General features: G+C 45.4%; 1 protein-coding gene across 2 annotated transcripts in view; it reads left to right on the forward strand.

Moving 5' to 3' along the window:
* Window positions 1–337: 337 nt before the first annotated feature.
* Window positions 338–23,003, forward strand: part of GTPBP3 (GTP binding protein 3, mitochondrial) — a 92,092-nt gene continuing 69,426 nt past the window's right edge. The window contains exon 1 of one of the 2 annotated variants that reach the window (XM_068234175.1): window positions 338–779. The gene's annotated coding sequence lies outside the window, so the exon portion shown is untranslated. Of the gene's footprint in view, window positions 780–836; window positions 1,180–23,003 lie in introns of those variants that run through there. The other variant, XM_068234174.1, reaches the window with a different exon arrangement.

Here is a 23,003-nt window from a genome sequence, read left to right on the forward strand (position 1 = left end):
GACAGTCCTTTTTCACCTAATTTTTGGTACTTTTTTTATCGTAAAGTGCTAAAACGTTATTTTAATTCGAAGATGAAAAATTATCTCCTAGGAGAAAACTCTGGAGAAAAAGTTTAAACAGGATCGTTTCATGGTAATTTATACAATTGGCAACTAGGTGGCGCTCTAATAACATGACAGATTATTGTCCACACAGAGAAGGAGACCGTTGATCCTGATACCCACATGGTCACAGAGAATTATTTACCTTTTTTTAATTATTTTATTTTAGTATCATCAGTGGATACAAGGAGTTCAGCCACTTCCGCTGTCATCTCAGGGGAGCATCAAATGTGTACATATCACCATGGCAACCGGATCGCAGCTGCCGTGACTAGAGCTCTCCCCTCCGCTTACACTGTCCCATATCCTGATTCCTGTAACATGTCTCCTGCTCACCCGCTGCCTATCTTTTCTTGAATCCCTCATTAAATGCAGCTATAATACCTCATCACCATATTATTGTCAGGGTGTTAGAATTACTATTACAATTTTTGGCACCGGGGATTGGGAAAGAGAATGGAAATACTACAGCTGCAGGAAAGGGTAATGTCTATTTCTGGCCACAAGGGGGAGCGTCCTTCCTCTACAAGCTGCTAGTCATGTACAGTATTTCTCCTGTCTGGCTCGCCGAGAATATGTTGCTGTCTGAAGCAGAAGAGATGCTGAAGACGCGTACCCTGCCGCTGCCCGTCTGCCCTGAGGACCAGCTGTAAACATTGTGATGTCAATGGCAACAGGTATGCGAGCCCTCTGCTTGCGCATGCGCACTGCCCACAGGCTGTAACTGCATTGCATCACATTATTACGTCTGCACTTTTTTGGGGGGGATTTTTTTTTCCCTTCAGAAACTGGGTGGCAGACAGTGTCACAAGCAAGGAAGCCTCCATTATTTAATACAGCAAGGTGGAAGTGGAATAAGGAAAGAGAGGAGAAAGGGCGGAAGTAACATGTAAAGTGAAAAGACCAGAGCCAATAGTAAGAAACGAGAAGTGATGTCAGAGAAAGGGCAGAAGTGATACAGGAAGCTGTTGTGTATGGGAAAAATCTGCAAAGGCACATTTGCTGTTAGGAAAAGCATACAGTACAGATACACTGTTGATCCACGTGAGTTTTGACTCCAAAAGCAACATGTGAAAGGTAATATGCTAGTTATCATAAGGACAGAAAATTATTAGAACGATGAAACATGCTGAATGAGATGCAATGTTTATGGGACTCTGAACATGTGACTACTATGTTAGCTAGCAGTAGGGTTGCCAGGTGTCCGGTTTTAGACCGGACAGTCCGGTTTTTGGCCGCTGTGTCCGGTGCAAAAAGGCATGCTAAACCGGACAATTAAGATGTCCGGTTTTATGCCTTTTCCGGCGGCTGTCAGTATTGACAGCCGCCTGTAGCAGGAGGAGAGCAGCGCAGTGGAGGGAAAGCGGTGGGCAGCGGCGGAGAAGGGGGCCATCTCCCCCCCTTCTCTCACCTTAGATGCTTTCCGTCCCTCGCTGTCTCCTCCGATCTGTGTGTGGCTGACTGGCGGTGGCGCTTGGCAGCGGTCGGGACTTACCTTCCGTGTCGCTCCATGCGCCGGCCGGAAGTTCTGGTGCCGCAGCCGCTGCTCTGGTCTGCATCAGACCAGAGTAGTGGCAACTCATCCCGCGCGGCGCCTGCGACGAGACCAGTCACCAGACGGAGGAGACACGGAAGGTAAGTTCCGCCCCTCTGCCAGCCACCGCACACACCGATCGGAGGAGACAGCGAGGGAGGGAGAGGACCCTAAGGTGAGCGAAGGGGGGGAGATGGCCCCCTTCTTCACCGCTCTCCCTCTTCTCTGCGCTGACTGCTTCCCTCCTGGGGGGGGGGGGGGGGGGACGACACACCTGCCTACATATACTGGGCCCATATACACCCTGGCTACATATACTGGGCCCATATACACCCTGGCTACATATACTGGGCCCATATACACCCTGGCTACATATACTGGGCCCATATACACCCTGGCTACATATACTGGGCCCATATACACCCTGGCTACATATACTGGGCCCATATACACCCTGGCTACATATACTGGGCCCATATACACCCTGGCTACATATACTGGGCCCATATACACCCTGGCTACATATACTGGGCCCATATACACCCTGGCTACATATACTGAGCCCATATACCGCTGGCTATATATACTGGGGACATATTCCCCTGCCTACATATACTGGGGACATATACCTCTGGCTACATATACTGGGCACATATATCCCTGGCTACATATACTGGGGACAACTGGCTGTTTGTCATTATGTGCAGTTACTGGTGAAAAGCTGTCTCTTATTATGTGCATTTACTGGTGAAAAGCTGTCTCTTATTATGTGCATTTACTGGTGAAAAGCTGTCTCTTATGTGCATTTACTGGTGAAAAGCTGTCTCTTATGTGCATTTACTGGTGAAAAGCTGTCTCTTATGTGCATTTAGTGGTGAAAAGATGTCTCTTATGTGCATTTAGTGGTGAAAAGATGTCTCTTATGTGCATTTAGTGGTGAAAAGATGTCTCTTATGTGCATTTAGTGGTGAAAAGATGTCTCTTATGTGCATTTAGTGGTGAAAAGATGTCTCTTATGCACATTTAGTGGTGAAAAGCTGTCTCTTATGTGCATTTACTGGTGAAAAGCTGTCTCTTATTATGTGCATTTACTGGTGAAAAGCGGTCTCTTATTATGTGCATTTACTGGTGAAAAGTGGTCTCTTATGTGCATGTACTGGTGAGGACAGTTAGTGACATGGCTATGTACTCTGTAATGTGCTGCAGAAGATGTCAGTGCGATATAAATACTGTAAAAAACATTTTTTAAAAAGTCCATTGCTTAGCCCCACTCTACATAAAAGTGCGCTTCTGACTCCGCCCCTAACTCCACCCCCTGTCCGGTTTTCTCCATCAGCCGACCTGGCAACCCTAGCTAGCAGTGTAATGGAAGAAAGTACTGCAGATGACATGGGAGATTGGATTGATGTTCCATTCAGCAGGCTAGTTGATAGGTAGACTGACACAGCATAACTCTCAACATTTGAAAGACTGCTATAGGACACTATTACTATTAATATACTGGGCTTGATTCACTAAGACAAATAGCACGCCTTATCAAAATTAGTACGCCTTATCAAAATTAGCACGCCTTATCAAAGTTAACATGCCTTATCATAGAGTGACCAGACGTCCCGGATTGCCCGGGACACGTCCCGGATTCGGGGTCCGCCGTCCCAGGCTGCATGAGGTCCCGGGAAACGTCCCGCTTTCAGCAGCGGGACGTCCCGGCCTCGGGACTCTGGCCACTCTATCCTTATGAAATGGCAGCGGCGTCTATAGACGCCGTGCCAGTTCATTGCCCGCAGCCCCGCTCCAGCCTTCTCTTCCGGTGTCTGTTCCGACACCGGCAGGCAAGCAGGGCTACGGCAAGATGGCTGCCGAAGCCCTGTACTTGAGACTATTTGTCTCCAGTACAGGACTTTGGGCGCCATCTTGCCGTAGCCCTGCTCTGCCAGGCTGTCAGCGCGGGAGACTTCAGGAGCAAGATGGTACCGGGAGCAGCGCGCCAGAGGCCGGAGACTTCTGCCAGGTGAGTAAATGCTTGTTTTCCAGGTGAACTTTGCCCGCATTACGTTTCTTGTCTGGTGAAATGTTTGCCCGCATTGCGTTTCTTGTCTGGTGAAATGTTTGCCCGCATTGCGTTTCATTTCCAGGTGAAATGTTTGCCCGCATTGCGTTTCTTTTCCAGGTGAAATGTTTGCCCGCATTGCGTTTTTTTTTCCAGGTGAAATGTTTGCCCGCATTGCGTTTCTTTTCCAGGTGAAATTTTTGCCCGCATTGCGTTTCTTTTCCAGGTGAAATGTTTGCCCACATTGCGTTTTGTTTTCCAGGTGAAATGTTTGCCCGCATTGTGTTTCTTTTCTGGTGAAATGTTTGCCTGCATTGCGTTTCTTTTCTGGTGAAAAGTTTGCCCGCATTGCGTTTCTTTTCTGGTGAAATGTTTGCCCGCATTGCGTTTCTTTTCTGGTGAAATGTTTGCCCGCATTGCGTTTCTTTTCTGGTGAAATGTTTGCCTGCATTGCGTTTCTTTTCAGGTGAAATGTTTGCCCGCATTGCGTTTCTTTTCTGGTGAAATGTTTGCCCGCATTGCGTTTCTTTTCTGGTGAAATGTTTGCCCGCATTGCGTTTCTTTTCTGGTAAAATGTTTGCCCGCATTGCATTTATTTTGTACTGACATGTTTGCCCGCATTGCGTTTATTTTGTGCTGACATGTTGCCCATTGCGTTTATTTTCTGGTGTCCGGGGTAACTGTTACTGCATTTATTATTTAATGGTCATAGGTGGCTATGTTTGCTGCTTTGTGGTTACGGTATACTATTAGCATCACACAGTTTCTGCACACCCATGATGCAAAGCCTCGTCTGTCCACATCATGGCGTAAACACTGCTTTCTTATGCCACGCTGTTACATCATTACGTTAGCTCTGCCCATACAATGACATGACCACGCCCATTTTTCGCCGCGGTGCGCGCAGCCCCCTCCCCAGTCTTCATCACTGCGCGCTCCTCAGTCCTCCCCACTCTTCGCCCCCCCACGACCCCCTTCCCCGTCCCAGGTTGGACCCACAAAAATTTGGTCACTCTACTTATCAGCGTACATAGCAAACTTATGCGCAAAAGGTGGATCAGCGCAACACCAGGCCGCCTCCGAATGGCCTCCATCAGAGATGCGCTGAGCCCCCCCAGGAACTACAAACGCACCTTGAACCCAAACAGAAGCTCTGCATATACACCAAAAGCATGGCTGTTAAGTGGGAGCAGCTGACCAAAAACGAATTACATCAGCACATAGCAAGGAAATGAGCAGCGCTACTTAAAAACAGACTAGTGCCTACCTGCAAAAGAGTGCAAGCCCCACTTGTGGGGTCGAATACACACCGAGCATACACATGACCTGTCTACCACTAGAGGAGGATGCAGGCTATGCATATACATAGGTTAGGATTTAGTTAGAGTTAGGCCCCTCCCATGGAGGATTGACTTCTTCGCAGTGGGAGGGACAAGTACTTAATAGGTTGCATGCAAGCTGTTAATGGAAACCAACATCCTCCTCTAGTGGTAGACAGGTCATGTGTATGCTCGGTGTGTATTCGACCCCACAAGTGGGGCTTGCACTCTTTTGCAGGTAGGCACTAGTCTGTTTTTAAGTAGCGCTGCTCATTTCCTTGCTATGTACATAGCAAACTTATGCCTGCTAATTGGCAATGACAAGAGCTCCACTCGTCCTGCCCTGAGCCCCTGCGGGTTCATAATGCTCGCTATGCTACTCTGATAAGGCCTGTTAACTTTGATAAGGCATGCTATTTGTCTTAGTGAATCAAGCCCGTAGAGTGCTAGAATCTTCTATGGTACTGTATAAATAAATATGTTATGAACAATTAAACTGGACAAAATATGACAACATAGATAATTCACTGCTGTATAGCACACCTTGTCCTAAGTAAATCTGCACAGCACAGAATATAATAAGAAAGAGGACTTAACCAGCTGAGCTTACACTCTTTGTGGGTGAGGGATGCATGCAGGAGTTATGGGGAATAGATTAGTTTAGTAATTTCACCTGTGGTGTTTGCTTACTATATTGCTATCTATAATGCAATCTAGATTCACATATATTTATGTTACGTTTATGTTATCTCCCATTTGTGTCCAACCAGTACCTACATGAGCAATGTATATGCCCCTTTTTAGGTATCCTGAAATACTCTGAGTATTCTAAGAGCCTAGCAATACCCCTGTCAACTTTTCAGAGAATAGGGCCTGTACTGTTCAAAGTATTTCTATTATCCTATAGAAACTCAGCTGTTAATGATTGCTTTGAATTGTAGTGATCTATGGGGTTGATTCACTAAAGCAACCTCCTGTTGCTCACGCTATTAAATCAGAGCGACTTAATTTTGCTTCCATGCACGCTAGCACAGCATATTGTGCATAACTAAACAATGGGTGCTGCTTACAAAAGCCGTGCTATAGTCATGTATCGAAGTTAGTATTGTTGTATAGTTACTATGTAATTAACATAAACTCCAAGAGAAGAGACCCAGCACCGTCTTCAAGCGTATTATAAGCTCTTTTATTTATTTAAAGCATCAAAAAGACATAAAGGGCAAGTCCGTGCGACGTTTCGAGAGGAGGCTCCTCTCTTTCTCAAACTGACAAGCCCTCTGAATACATGAAACACAATCAGCTTTAAATAGTGCTTGCTCCGCTAGGGAGCCAATCAGAATGGTCTGGACGCCCTGTCATCAACCAATCAGGTTAAGTTCCTACTTGTAGGCCCTCCCATCTGGTGGAGGACCTGATGGGGAACTGCATCTATTTATATACTCCAATCATTTTAAAATGGCCACTGGAGGGCCGACCAATAAGGGCAGAGCATGTTCTGAATAAGAAAAACGTCATTCAACCGCCACGCGGAAATCCGTATTGAAAATCCGCATGTGGTTAAAGTCAATGCGTATGCGAAAAAACCCGGAAGCGTAAATCGACTAAGCCATAGACGTTCCAATCCAATCGCCCATACCGTTCACATGTTAAACTTATCTTTTCAGACTAAAAAATGAACATGCTCTTAACCCTTAAAGAGACTCCGTAACAAAAATTGCATCCTGTTTTTTATCATCCTACAAGTTCCAAAAGCTATTCTAATCTGTTCTGGCTTACTGCAGCACTTTCTACTATCACAGTCTCTGTAATAAATCAATGTATCTTTCCCCTGTCAGACTTGTCGGCCTGTGTCTGGAAGGCTGCCAAGTTCTTCAGTGTTGTGGTTCTGTGATGCATCTCCCCCTTCCAGGCCCCTCTATGCACACTGCCTGTGTATTATTTAGATTAGGGCAGCTTCTCTCTTCTCTCTTATCTTTTACAAGCTGGATAAATCGTCCTCTGAGCTGGCTGGGCTTTCACATAGTGAGGAATTACAGACAAGGGCAAAGCTGTTTGCAGGAAGAAAAGAGCAGCCTGAAACTTCAGTGCATGAGAGATGCAGGGGGAAAGAAACACACAAATGATCTCTTGAGATTAAAAAGGAAGGCTGTATACAGCCTGTTTGTGTATGGATTTACTTTCTATGTGTGGACATACTGTACATCAACCTACTTCCTGTTTTGGTGGCCATTTTGTTTGTTTATAAACAAACTTTTTAAAACTGTTTTTAACCACTTTTAATGCGGCGGGGAGCTGCGAAATTGTGTCAGAGGGTAATAGGAGATGTCCCCTAACGCACTGGTATGTTTACTTTTGTGCGATTTTAACAATACAGATTCTCTTTAATAGGAATGAATATCAACAATATATACTGAGAGAAATAAGTAAAAAAAAAAGTGAAAAGAATGAAAAAGGAAAAAACTAGCGCTAGGTGTCTGGCGGCCACCCACAGCAGCGGCCAGACACCGAGCATTGCAACAAAAACAATAATTTCATCTCACCCTCCCAGACTGGCGTCCGCCTCATTGCGGCGGCCAGTCTGGGCTGGCGAGAACAAAAATTACCAATTCCATCCAGACTGGCGTCCACCCCTGGCGGCCAGTCGGGAAAGAAACAGGCAGAAAACAAAAAAATTTGAAGGCCAGCCCGGACTGGCGGCTACACTCCAGCGGCGGCCAGTCCAGGATAGCCAAGAAATCAACATAATAAAAAAAAAAACAAAAAAAATAATTTCTCTATAAACCCCTCTCCCTCCCGACCGGCGGTCACCAAATTGTGGCAGCCGGTCGGGGAGGATCGGGGAAAAAAGAAGCAGAACCAACCCAAGAAGAAGACTCCAGGCGTCCAGACCAAAAAATCATCAACAAGACATCTATCTATAAACACATGGACCCAACTCGCACTCCCGGTTAAGACCCCCCGGACCAAGGGCATCCAGCTTCCTAATCCAAAACAGCTCCCGTCTCAATAATAGTTTGACCCTATCACCCCCCCCCCCTTTCGTGGCGGGGGACAGAGTCGATCACCTGGACCCTCAACTGGCTAACATTATGGCGACAGGCAGAAAAATGGCTAGCAACCACCTGTTCAGATGTGCCAGAACGGATGGCTGACTTATGCGCTGAGATGCGCATTTTAAGTATCTGTGTGGTCATCCCCACATAAATCAATCTGCAGGGGCAACAAAGAAGATACACAACATATGCAGAGTCACATGTGTAATAACCATTAATTAAAAAACGTTTCCCTGTAGTAGGGTGTGTAAAAGTATCTCCTTTAACCACTTAAGGACCGAGGTGATAGAGATCTACGCCCTGTTTTGATGGGCTCCTGGCTGGCAGGGCGTAGATCTCTATCACCGGCGCCGCTGCTCCCCGCCGCGATCGCGCGCACCGAACCGGCTGCACTTAGCTGTCTTATGACAGCTAAGGCTTCCGGGTATCGGCAGGAGCCGTCACTGATTGGCTCCCTGCCGTGTGATCGCTGTGAGCCAATCACAGCGATCACCCTCCGAAAGGCAACATAGTTGCCGTTCCGCCTCCCTCTCCCTGTCACTGTGGATCTTGTGTGACAGGGAGAGACGCACAGCCTGCAGCCGTGACAGGCTGTGCGATTTTAGTGTAAACTTTTTTTATCCAGCACTCCCCCCCCCCCCCCCCCCCCCATGTATCCCTTGATCCCCTCCCAACCACCTATATATAGATCTATCTATCTATCTATCTATCTAGATCTATCTATCTATCTATCTATCTATCTAGATCTATCTATCTATCTATATATATATATAGATCTATCTATCTATCTATATAGATCTATCTATCTATCTATCTATCTATCTATCTATCTATATATATATATATATATATATATATATATATATATATTTTACTGCATTGTGATTTTAACCACTTGCCGACCAAAGTGGAGGCCGAAACGACCGCAATACGCCGATCGGCGGCGGCTCGTTGCGGACTAGCTGGCTGGGGATTGCACGCTGGATGTGCCCACCCGCGACGTCAACCCGCCAGCCAATTAGCAGCGGCGGCGGGTTGTTAACCCCCGATCTGCCGCATGTAAAGCGGATAATACGCTTTGTAATGTATACAAAGCGTATTATACAGGCTGCCTCCTGCCCTGGTGGTCCCAGTGATTGAGGGACCACCAGGGCAGGTTGCAGCCCTCCTAGTAAGTACCCAAGCACACTGATCCTGCCCCCTGATCGCCCACTGCACCCATCAGACCCCCCCTGCCCACCCCTCAGACACCTGTTTGCACCCAATCACCCCCCTAATCACCCATTAATCACTCCCTGTCACTATCTCAACGCTATTTTTTAGATTAGGTCCTAAACTGCCCCCTGGGGGCTCCTGAACACCCACACCCTCATATCCTCCCTAGAACCTGTCACTGCTACCCATCAGATCAGGCCCTAATATGTCCCCTGCGGGCTTCTGATCACCCGGCCAAACCCTCACCCGCCCCACCGCAGTGACAGAATTTTTTTTTCTGATCACTGCTGGTACGACTTAATTGCCATGTCCAGGTCACGATTTGAGAACATTCCTGCACTTCAGTGCCAATACAACCTGTCATCTAAGAAGCCACCCTGCTTATGACCGGTTCCACAAAATTCGGCCCCTCATAGACCACCTGTCATCAAAATTTGCAGATGCTTATACCCCTGAACAGTCATTTTGAGGCATTTGGTTTCCAGACTACTCCTCGTGGTTTTGGGCCCCTAAAATGCCAGGGCAGTATAGGAACCCCACAAGTGACCCCATTTTAGAAAGAAGACACCCCAAGGTATTCCGTTAGGTGTATGACGAGTTCATAGAAGATTTTATTTTTTGTCAAAAGTTAGCGGAAATTGATTTGTATTGTTTTTTTTCACAAAGTGTCACTTTCCACTAACTTGTGACAAAAAATAAAATCTTCTATGAACTCACCATACACCTAACGGAATACCTTGGGGTGTCTTCTTTCTAAAATGGGGTCACTTGTGGGGTTTCTATACTGCCCTGGCATTTTAGGGGCCCTAAACCGTGAGGAGTAGCCTAGAAACCAAATGCCTCAAAATTACCTGTGAATAGGACGTTGGGCCCCATAGCGCACCTAGGCTGCAAAAAAGTGTCACACATGTGATATCGCCGTACTCAGGAGAAGTAGTATAATGTGTTTTGGGGTGTATTTTTACACATACCCATGCTGGGTGGGAGAAATCTCTCTGTAAAGGGACAATTGTGTGTAAAAAAAATCAAAACATTTTAATTTACAGAGATATTTTTCCCACCCAGCATGGGTATGTGTAAAAATACACCCCAAAACACATTATACTACTTCTCCTGAGTACGGCGATACCACATGTGTGACACTTTTTTGCAACCTAAGTGCGCTAAGAGGCCCAACGTCCTATGAGTACCTTTAGAATTTCACAGGTCATTTTGAGGCATTTGGTTTCTAGACTACTCCTCACGGTTTAGGGCCCCTAAAATGCCAGGGCATTATAGGAAACCCACAAGTGACCCCATTTTAGAAAGAAGACACCCCAAGGTATTCAATTAGGTGTATGGGGAATTCATAGAGGATTTTATTTTTTGTCACAAGTTAGTGGAAAATGACACTTTGTGAAAAAAACAATAAAAATCAATTTCCGCTAACTTGTGAAAAAAAAATGAAATCTTCTATGAACTCCCCATACTACTAACGGAATACCTTGGGGTGTCTTCTTTCTAAAATGGGGTCACTTGTAGGGTTCCTATACTGTCCTGGCATTTTAGGGGCCCTAAACCGTGAGGAGTAGTCTAGAAAATAAATGCCTCAAAATGACCTGTGAAATCCTAAAGGTACTCATAGGACTTTGGGCCCCTTAGCGCAGTTAGGGTGCAAAAAAGTGTCACACATGTGGTATCGCCGTACTCAGGAGAAGTAGTATAATGTGTTTTGGGGTGTATTTTTACACATACCCATGCTGGGTGGGAGAAATATCTCTGTAAATGGACAATTGTGTGTAAAAAAATCAAAAGAAATCTCATTTACAGAGATATTTCTCCCACCCATCATGGGTATGTGTAAAAATACACCCCAAAACACATTATACTATTTCTCCTGAGTAAGGCGATACCACGTGTGACATTTCTTTTGCAGCCTAGGTGCGCTAAGGGGCCCAAAGTCCTATGAGCACCTTTAGGCTTTACAGGGGTGCTTACAATTTAGCACCCCCCAAAATGCCAGGACAGTAAACACACCCCACAAATGACCCCATTTTGGAAACTAGACACTTCAAGGTATTCAGAGAGGGGCATGGTGAGTCCGTGGCAGATTTCATTTTTTTTTGTCACCAGTTAGCAGAAATGGAAACTTTTTTTTATTTATTTTTTTTGTCACAAAGTGTCATTTTCCGCTAACTTGTGACAAAAGATAAAATCTTCTATGAACTCACCATGCCTCTTAGTGAATACTTTGGGGTGTCTTCTTTCCAAAATGGGGTCATTTGGGGGGTATTTATACTATCCTGGAATTCTAGCACCTCATGAAACCTGACAGGTGCTCAGAAATGAGAGAGATGCTTCAAAATGGGAAAATTCAATTTTTGCACCATAGTTTGTAAACGCTATAACTTTTACCCAAACCAATAAATATACACTGAATGGGTTTTTTGTAATCAAAAACATGTTTGTCCACATTTTTCGCGCTGCATGTATACAGAAATTTTACTTTATTTGAAAAATGTCAGCACAGAAAGTTAAAAAAATCATTTTTTTGCCAAAATTCATGTCTTTTTTGATGAATATAATAAAAAGTAAAAATCGCAGCAGCAATCAAATAGCACCAAAAGAAAGCTGTATTAGTGACAAGAAAAGGAGGTAAAATTCATTTAGATGGTAGCCTGTATGACTGAGCAATAAACCATTAAAGCTGCAGTGGTCTGAATGGAAAAAAGGCTCTGGTCCTTAAGGGGTGAAAAGACTGCGGTCCTTAAGTGGTTAACAATAGAATTACACATATGACACGACAAACAGGGAAAAGTCCCTTTTCTTGTAGTAGTTAAATTAGCAGTCCGAGAGCCAATATCTGCCTTAACCAAAGTGTCGCTAACCGTAGGAGCCGTCTGTATGACATAAGTGGATATTCCTGAAATTCTATAACCTGTGGAAAGCCTTGTTTTAATAAAGGCCAATGTTTTCTGACAATTTTCTCAATCTGTTTAGAATTGGTCGAAAAGGTAGTAACGAGAGGAATCCGATCGATCTGTTTGGAACGTGGTCTTTTAGTTGAGGAGGATCGACCAAAAGGATTGCATAAATGTAGAGGATAATCTCTCTGAACAAACCTATTGGCCATTTCTTTCAGACGTGTATCTCTCAATGTAGCATCAGACACTATTCTATTTACATGTTCAAATTGGTTTTTAGAAATATTATTAGCAATATGAGAAGGATGGAAACTCCTATAATGGAGCAATGCATTTCTGTCAGTAGATTTCCTAAATAGATCGGTGGTCAATTTTCCTCCAACTTTCGTGACCACCGTATCCACGTAGGACACAGAATGTGTACTACAAGTATACGTAAGGGAAATGTATGGACAACATGCATGTAGATCTTTAATGAAACATTCGAGGGTCAAACGTGGCCCCGCCCAAATAAAAAAACATCAATGTATCTCCACCACCCCTTAGAGTGGCGGAGAAAGAATTGATTCGTGTATACAAATGAATCTTCATAGAGACTCATGTATAAATTAGCATATGTCGGGGCCACGTTTGACCCCATAGCTGTACCTCTACATTGTTCATAAAACGTATCCTCAAATAAAAAATAATTCCTCCTCAAGATCACCTCCAACAGATCGATAAGAAAACGTCTCTGGTCATCAAATACATCTGAACAAGTCTGCAGATAATGAGAGACTGCCTCCACACCTCCATCATGAGGGATGGAGGTGTAGAGTGACTCTACATCAATTGTAACTAATAAGTCATCATCATCTAAATTCTCAAATGTATTAATCACCTCCAGGAACACTTGAGTGTCCCTTAGGTAAGACGGTAAAGCTATTACCATAGGTCTAAGAATACAATCTAAGTATTTAGCAATTTGAGAAAATAATGAATTTACACCTGCAACGATTGGCCGACCAGGTGGATCAACCAATCGTTTGTGTATTTTTGGAAGCACATACATAACAGGAGTCACAGAGTTGTCCTGAACCAGAAAAGTAGCTAGATCCCTATCTATGATGTTTTTGTCCAGAGCATTCTTCAACAAACGACCTATCAACCTTCTCAGATCCCAAATCTGATCTCGATCTAAAATTCTATAGACACTTCTATCCCCCATCTGACGTAAAATCTCAGCACGATAATTAAGTGTCGATTACGACAACTGAGCCCCCCTTGTCGGCGGGCTTAATTGTTAGGGCCTTATTGGCCTTCAGACATTTAAGAGATTCCTGTTCTCGTTTGTTAAGATTCTTCATTACTTGAGAACCAGATCCTTGTAGCTCCTGAATGTCCCGTTGCACATTCCCAAAGAATGTATCAATCACTTGGTTGGACGGGGGGGCAAAAAGAGCTTGTATTTTGTAATGGAGTGTCCTTAAGTCTCAAGGGCCCCATAGTAATTGAAAGGGAACCTGAGTTGGTTTCGGAAGTTTGCTAAAAAAGCATTTCAACTTCAAAGTCCTTGCAAAAGACCAAAGATCATATTCCAATTGGAGTGAGTCCCCATCGTTGGTAATACTGAATGAGAGACCTCGATTAAGTACCCTAATCTGAATATTGTCCAAGACATATGAAGAAATTTTGATGACTAAGGATTCTTGCGTTCTCTGAGTGTCATTGGAGAGCCAAAGGGTTCTACGCATTTCTTTGTGCTTTTTGGCAAGCTGATATTTTCTCCCACCTCTCCTGATCCGTCTGGAGGGATATTGGCCGAACTGTCCGAAGGCAAAAAATCGGATTCTGATTGCTCTTCCTCTGAAGTTGTTATAGAATCATGAATGGGTCAAGGTTGTACAGGTTGTGGACCCTTCGGTGGAGCTTCTCTAGGACGGGGTCTGGGTTTACTTGGCCCATGGGGTAAATTAGAGGAAGGTTGTTTTTGCCAAATGTATACATAACCACTTTCATAATCAAGTGAGTCCCGTTGGAACTTCTGACGTTTAACACTTTCAAGTTCTTTACAGTATTTCTCCAGGTTTCTAGATAAAAGTTCCTCATAAGCAGAGATATCATCTGTGGGCAACAAGGTTCCCAAAGTATCTTTCAATGAGGCAATCTTACTGTCCAGCTTAGGTAATTCAACTTGGATCCTTTCAATGGTCAGTATCATAGAATCGAAAGAAGCTTTGTTCCAGATTTTCTCCCATTTTAGGCGGAACTCCCCATCATGAGGAAACATTTATATACTCCAATCATTTTAAATGGTCGGCCCTCCAGTGGCCATTTAAAATGATTGGAGTATATAAATAGTTGCAGTTCCCCATCAGGTCCTCCGCCAGATGGGAGGGCCTACAAGTAGGAACTTAGCCTGATTGGTTGATGACAGGGCATCCATACCATTCTGATTGGCTCCCTAGTGGAGCAAGCACTATTTAAAGCTGATTGTGGTTCATGTATTCAGAGGGCTTGTCAGTTTGAGAAAGAGAGGAGCCTCCTCTCGAAACGTCGCACAGACTTGCCCTTTATGTCTTTTTGATGCTTTAAATAAATAAAAGAGCTTATAATACACTTGAAGACGGTGCTGGGTCTCTTCTCTTGGAGTTTCTACTTGCTGTTCCTGGAGACAGAGGGACAACGACCAAAAGCACGTCGCATCTGGATGGTTGGGTGCTGCCTGTAACCACTTGTCCACTATGTAATTAACATAGTAACTAAATAGTAGTGGCTAAGCTAGTGAAGTATTGCGGTAGTGAAACATCACTAATGCGCGGCTTTTGTAAGCAGCGCCCGTTGTTTAGTTACGCACGCTACACTGCCACTAGCGCGCATAGTGTGCATGGAAGCAAAATTAAGTAGCGCTGAATTAATAGCGCGAGCAACAGGAGGTTGCTCGTGCTATTTCCCTTAGTGATTCAACCCCCATGTGTGATACATAATGCCCTGAGTGCAGGCTATTAGGCTTGGAACCCACTAGGAATCGCTGCAGCGCTTGTGTGCAGCGATTCTGAGGGCGTTTGCAATCACAATTACCTGACGCTTGGAAGTACTGTGCAGCAAACTGTACAGCTCTTCTGATTTGCTTTTTTTTTTGTATAAAACTTTATTATACTTACCAGGCGTGCTTCCTCTGTCCCTAGCCCTGCCCCCTAAAGGAAGAGGCCATAGGTTCTTCTCTATGACCAGGGAAGCGCCTGTGACCTCTTCCTTCAGGGGGCGGGGCTACAGACAGAAAAAGGAACTACAGAGACCCGGTAAGTATAATAAAGTTTTTTAAAAGGCTAATAGCTTGGCCACCCAGAGCACTACATACTTGCTTTGATAAGCAATTTATGCAGTGCTTATATACTTTGCATCGAGTGCAAATGTGCTCAAAATGCTACATGTCCTGTGATTGCAATTACCCCTAATGTAAGTCGCCCTAATGGGTTCCCCCACTCTCATTGGCAATGCAGTTTTGGGAATCGCCGGCGATTGTCAGAGATATCAAAACTCTGCCAAAATCGCCCTAGTGGGTTCCTAGCCTTAGGGATGGTCATCTAAATGCAAATTGTTCTGAGTTGCAGGATTTTGCAAATGTATGCTGCTTGAACCAATCGAATCCTTTCATTTGCGTAGAACAGTATTGTACTGGCTAATTAAAAATTGAGAGCTTTATGTTTTTAAATTGAATATTCAGATTCGTCCAAAGAGCTAGGTATGACTTATTCTATTTGTCACTACAGCCATCACAGAACTGATGCATCTTCTAATTTTCCAGTTGAAGGCTACACATCTGTGGATCCAGCAACATCTGAAAATATATGCTCCCCTGGCTCGTTCACCCAGACCTTCAGATCAGCGCAGCGACGGGGCTTACTTCCTAACCTGTCAGGTCTCACCGGTGCTCCCTCCACTAGGTGTCACTGTCATCTTTGCAGTCCTCTCGGTCTGAAATGCGATGTTTGTCAGACCGAGGAAGGCAGAGAGCATAGTGGCTATAGTGGTGAAACCCTTCACTGCTGCTGTACAGTTAGTCTGGATGAAAGGACACAACCAGAGGAGCACAGGAGCTGCTTTACCATAGTAATGCTAGCGTGCACACGTATTTCATGGATAATGTAGATGAGTGCTCTGTGGACACTCTCACGGGAGTCTTGGACTGGAGGGGGCAGAGCAGCAATGTCCTGGCTTTGGGGGGGGAGGGGGGGGGAAGAGATGGGTATGGCAGGAGTTGTGAGAGGAAGTGGAGTGATGCAGCAAAAAAACCTGTCCGCAGCAAGAGCTCTGGAGGGCCGCATGCGGCCTGCAGGCGGCCATTTGGACAGCCCTTATCTAGAACTGAAAAGTTTAGTTTCAACCTGTGGCAAAATTGATACAGGAAGATGAAGCTCCCTCCTCCCATATTAGTAAATGGTTAATTCCATCTTTTTTAGCATGCTTGCTTGCTTTCTGGCCTTTCCAGCCAATACAAAGTATACAGGTTAGTGTATAGATACCAGGCGCAGAAACAGTGAGTTTGAGATTTCCTCAGAAACTCCTCAGCTGCGTGTTAAAAAAAGGGGATTCCCTCTTCCCTTAGAACTTAATACAGATTAAACAGCGATAACACGCGCTAAAATTCAAATGGCTACTTTATTAAAATCCTTCATGAATCATATGCTCTACTCGTTCACAAATATTCCCATGTATGCCCTTAGTGGGTTAATTCCTCATCCATACACCACACATCCACAATGAAGGGCCCTTCAGTACTCACAAACTCTGAAATCAGGATGGGGTATGTTCCTGATTAAGAAAAAAGGGGCTAAAAAAGCTTAAAACAAATGTTCAAAGTTTTCCACAGGAAGCGTTCACTATGCCCCCTTACTCGTGACCAGTGATTGCACTCTCTTCATCCCCGCCTGCATAAGCGGTGTATGTATAAATTCCAAAGACTCACGTGTCCTTATAGTGTCATTGGTTAGCGTCTCCACACGGGATATTATCCGCAATAACGCCGATTGTCTAGTACAGGCCGCGTCACTTCCGCCACTCAGGCTCAGCGAGCCGCTCTCAGTACTTCCGCCCGGCTGTGTTGCGCTAGGATCAGCTTACACGGTGACGTCACCTTAGGATTTTGGAACTTTGTCTCACGGGCAGCAGCTGCGCGCTTTCGCTACATGCCCAGTTCTTCGTCCTAGATTAGCGTTGCCCACACTAAACGATAGCGTTCTCTCACCTCAACGCGTTTCAGCCAAATAACGATGGCCTTCATCAGCGGAAGTACTGAGAGCGGCTCGCTGAGCCTGAGTGGCGGAAGTGACGCGGTCTGTACGAGACAGCCGGCGTGGAAGGGACACTTGGAAGTTGCCTATTTACAAACAGGACGAATGTTGCGGAGCGCTAGTGGGACTTATTGAAGTTATTGCGGATAATATCCCGTGTGGAGACGCTAACCAATGACACTATAAGGACACGTGAGTCTTTGGAATTTATACATACACCGCTTATGCAGGCGGGGATGAAGAGAGTGCAATCACTGGTCACGAGTAAGGGGGCATAGTGAACGCTTCCTGTGGAAAACTTTGAACATTTGTTTTAAGCTTTTTTAGCCCCTTTTTTCTTAATCAGGAACATACCCCATCCTGATTTCAGAGTTTGTGAGTACTGAAGGGCCCTTTATTGTGGGTGTGTGGTGTATAGAGGAGGAATTAACCCACTAAGGGCATACATGGGAATATTTGTGAACGAGTAGAGCATATGATTCATGAAGGTTTTTAATAAAGCAGCCATTTGAATTTTAGCGCGTGTTATCGCTGTTTAAAGTATACAGGTTGTATAATTGTAAGGCCTGGAACCCTCCGGCAGGGATTTTGAATCGCTTGCCGATCGCCAGCAATTGGCAAAGCACTGCAGCAGTGGAACCCTATGAAAGTGGGCCCACTTGCAGTGTTGGGATCGCAAAGCACTGCATGCAGTAAATTGAGAGCAATCCTGGAGCAATTGCATTAATCACGTTTGAAATTGCAGCATTCCTGCAAAGTGCCACCAGTGGGTCCCAGGCCTGAGGGACACTTGATCCGCTCATGATGAACTGCAGTGCCATTAGCAACACTAAAGAGGTGTAATGTTAGTTCTGCTTTTGCATTTAGACTTTGTTCTTAAAAGTACAAAATGCAGAGACCTATGGTACTTACATTCGCAATAAAAAATAGAGCAATGTAGGTCAAAGCTCTTACTATGGAGAAACACCTTAGCATGCATACATAAAAAAGGTGCCTGGATCAAAGGGCGCAGTGTTTTGCTGCTAGTAGAATCTCGCTAAAATTAGCGATATTCTACTGCTGAATTCAGATAGTAGAATATTGGTAATATTTACAGATATTTTACTATGGCTAACCCTACCCTCACACAAAACCCTCCCTCTACTGATCTCTAACCCTAAGACCCCCACGGTGGTGCCTAACCCTTAGACCCTCCCTGGTGGCACCGAACCCTAAACTTCCCCCCAAACCTTTTCTCCACCCTCTCTACCGCAAAGCCGTAATGGGCGTCAAAAGTAGGTAAATTTGGGCACTTGGAGGTGCCAGAGTAGTAGTAATGATTTGAAATATCGGCGACCGATAGAATCCCAGCTGCCGAGGCTTGCGAAAATGCAGATAGCGGCATTGCATAGCGGATGCGGAGTGCACGCTATGCAATGCTGCTATTTGCATTTCTGCAAGGCCTGCCACCCAAACTTCTATGGGCCACGCTATTTCAAATCATTACCACTAATCTGGCATCTCCACTCCAGACAGCAAAGTTAGCCTAGTTTGCGCCATACTGCGGCCATCATTAAAGCCGTGATTTGCGGCAAAGAATGTAAATTGAGGCGCCTCATAGCAGCCACTGCTGTGTGCTTAATCACGACTCTTATAATAGGCGCCTATAGTGGCACCATTTTTTTCCGAAAGGGCACCTGCACCCTTTTTTCATCCTTCGCCTTAGCTCTGGCATAATAATTAGATAATTAACAAAGGGTGCACTCTTTATCCTATTATGTAATAACTAAAGTCTTGGCTTTTTCACATTCTAGACGGTTCTTGGCCTAGGTGGGTTGTAGGGGCCATACCAGCAGAGAATCTAGCACGTGTACAGCGGCCTCAGTGCCTTGCTGACAAATCCGAGGTGCTGGATTGTCTTTGCCTGAACACAGGACTAGTGGGTTGTTCCCATCCTGCTATGTTATGTGCCACGCTGTCATAAATTCTCCCTTCTTTATAAAAACAGCACTTGGCCCCAAAGTGTAACCCTGATCCTGCAGGCGACAGTCATTGTGCATGTGTCTGCACCTTGACAGTACCTTTATAGGCCTTTGCAATCGACAATCTTTGTTAGAGGGAGAAGGGGGGGGGGGGGGGAGATGTAGGAGGTCCGGAGAGCTTTAGGTGCACCACTGGAATTGCTGCTTACACTAATTATGTAAATGGGGCGGTGGGAGAGTGGCGCTCTGGGGACCGCCGAATGGCGTCATCTCGCTCCTCGCGAGATTAGCAGGGACCGAGCGCTCGCTTGAGTGCGTGCTCCCTGCTGTAAACAAAGCAGGGTCACACAATCAGCCTGCCAGCTGTGATCAGAGTTGGCAGGCTGAAATAAAGCAAAAAAGGCCAATAAATAATTGTACAGCGCTGCAATGTAGTGCAGCGATGTACTGGGGACAGCCTTGTCATTTAACTATCCCTCCCAAAGCTTACAATCTAATCCCATACATAGACTGATGTATGCAATCACACACACACTGATCCTGCCCCCCTTGCCCCCTGATCGCCCACAGCACCCCTTAGCCCCCCCATCACCCCCTCAGACCACTGTTTGCACCCAATCACCCCCCTAATCATCCATTAATCACCCCCTGTCACTATCTGTCAACGCTATATTTTAGATTAGGTCCTAATCACCCCCACACCCTCAGATCCTCCCCATTTCCCCCCCCCCCCGCCCCTGTGTACTGTATACATCTATTCTCTCCTGTAATCACCCACTGATCACCTGTCAATCACCCATTAATCACCCCGTCACCACCTGTCACTGCCACCCATCAGATCAGACCCTTACCTTGCGGGCACCTGATCACCCGCCCACACCCTCAGATTGCCCGCAGACCCGCCCTCAGATCACCTCCCAAGTACATTGTTTACTTCTGTTCTCCCCTCTAATCGCCCACTGATCGCCCATCAATCACCCCCTGTCACCACCTGTCTCTGCGACCCATTAGATCAGACCCTAATCTGCCCCTTACGGGCACCAAACACCCGCCCACACCCTCAGATCGCCCTCAGACCCCCTGTAATCAACTCGGCAGTGCATTGCTAGCATATATTCTCCCCTGTAATCACCTGCTGATCACCTATCAATCTCCCGTCACCGCCTGTCACCCCCTGTCACTGCTACCCATCAGATCAGACCCTAATCTGCCCCTTGCAGGCACCCAATCACCCGCCCACACCTTCAGAGACCCCTCAGACCCCCCCCCCTGACCACCTCCTGAGACACCCATCAATCACCTCCTGTCACCACCTGTCACCCCCTAGCACTCCTACCCATCAAATAAGGCCCTAATCTGCCCCCTGCGGGCTTTTGATCACCTGCTTACACCCTCAGAACCTCCCCGATCACCCCCCTGTCACTATCCTAGTGATCTAAAAACAGTGATCAGTGAAAACTGTCACTTTTTTCAGTATCACTAGTGTTAACAGTTAGGCCAGTCATTTAGCTAGGGCCCTTCGTTGGGTAGTTAGCGTCAGTTAGCACCCGGCCCACCACACTGCAGTCACTAATTAGTTGCTGATTAGCATCATCACTGTCGCTAATCAGCATTGCTACTGTATAGTATCTGTAAGTGATCATTACTGATCGCAGTCAGATCTATATTAGGGTCACTAGGATACACTAAAAACGCAGTGATTGACCGATCAGGCCTGATCGTTCGCCTGCACTTGCGTTCAGCCCAAAAAACGGTGTACAATAGCTGTGGCGCTGTAAAGATCAGTTTTGATTTTTTTTTTTTTTTTATCAAAACTCTGTGACCACATCTTTCTTCTTCACAAGTACTCCCTTTTACTAGGTAGGTGATCTTTTTCCTGGGTAGTCTCAGAGGAATACCCCCTAAATTTAGCAGTCCACAATGGCAAAAAAGGGGTATTCCGCCAAAGAGGCCTTTGAGATTCTGGCCCAGTGGGGTGAATGCAATTGGGAAGCCTAATCCGACGAATCATCCGGGTCAGAATACGAACCGGTGAGCAGCAGTGGCTCTCTGACCGATAGCAATAACGAGGTTTAGGTCCCGGCTAGAGCAAGGCGTACCACACCCCATGTCACTGGACCGCAGGTGGCGCAGGATCAGACTCAAGGGCAGCAGAGTGGTGCTAGCGCTGATCCGAGTTTTCTTGGTGAGGCATGCACCAGCAGCGTAACATCTCCTGGACCTAGCACCAGTACATAGACCCTGGTGAAGTGGCGAGCACCAGCATGGTAGTAGAAACTGGTTCGGTGGCACGTGCATTAAGACTCGAGTCGCAGCTACCAGCAAAACAGGCCCGTACTACCCATAGTCTCCCAGAGGTGCTGGCAAATCCCAATTGGCAATTCCCTGGTTCCGCCGCACCTGTACTGCCCCCTTTCACCGCAGAGTCTGGATTCCAGGTGGAGACAGATAATCTAGGATAGGCCCTAGACTTTTTTTCATCTGTTATGCACTGTGGATCTTTACGACTTAATTGTGGCTGAGACCAACCATTATGCCACACAATACGCAACCCCCAATCCGAGAAGCTACCATGCCCAGCCTTTTCGGTGAAAACCACGCCAAGTTTTCAAACTTAACATTTTTTTGTGCCTTCTCCTTAACATGGGTCTAGTCTAGTCTTATTGGTCTACGCACCCAATACATCACATGCCCATGTTCTCTGCTGCCATGTCCAGGTTACGATTTGAGAACATCCTGCATGCTGGGTGGGAGAAATGACTCTAAATGGACAATTGTGTCTAAAAAAAAAATAAAAAAAAAATCAAACAATTGTCATTTACAGAGATATTTCTCCCACCCAGCATGGGTATGTGTAAAAATACACCCCAAAACACATTATACTACTTCTCCTGAGTACGGCGATACCACATGTGTGACACTTTTTTGCATCCTAGGTGTGCTAAGGGGCCCAACGTCCTATGAGTACCTTTAAGATTTTACAGGTCATTTTGAGGCATTTGGTTTCAAGACTACTGCTCACAGTTTAGGGCCCCTAAAATGCCAGGGCTGTATAGGAAACCCACAAGTGACCCCATTTTAGAAGGAAGACACCCCAAAGTATTCCGTTAGGTGTATGGTGAGTTCATAGAAGATTTTTTTTTTTCGTCACAAGTTAGTGGAAAATGACACTGTAAAAAAAAAATAAAAAAAAAAAAATAAATCAATTTCCGCTAACATGTGACAGAAAATAAAATCTTCTATGATATTTGTATGTAGAACAAAGTTGCCAGCAGGATAAAAGTCAATAAAATTTTTAAAAATTGCTTGGAGGAAGTGGTGGGCTTGCCTCCCAAAAGCAGACACGAGATCCTGTCTTCATATAAATCAATACATTTATTATACGGTACCCCAAAAACAGTGCAAAGCGTTTCGCAGGCCCAGCCCGCTTCATCAGGCAATAAAAGTGGGGACAAAACTGTAGACAAGAGACAGTACATTATGCTATAGTAAATTCTGCAGTTACAAATTTGCATATCAATATATTGCATAGCATAAAGTATACCATATGAAAAAATGCTTCGTGGAGATGGCATAATAGAGTTGGGTGTGCA

Source organism: Hyperolius riggenbachi, chromosome 1 (genome assembly GCF_040937935.1).
Source record: "Hyperolius riggenbachi isolate aHypRig1 chromosome 1, aHypRig1.pri, whole genome shotgun sequence".
Classification (NCBI taxonomy): domain Eukaryota; kingdom Metazoa; phylum Chordata; class Amphibia; order Anura; family Hyperoliidae; genus Hyperolius; species Hyperolius riggenbachi.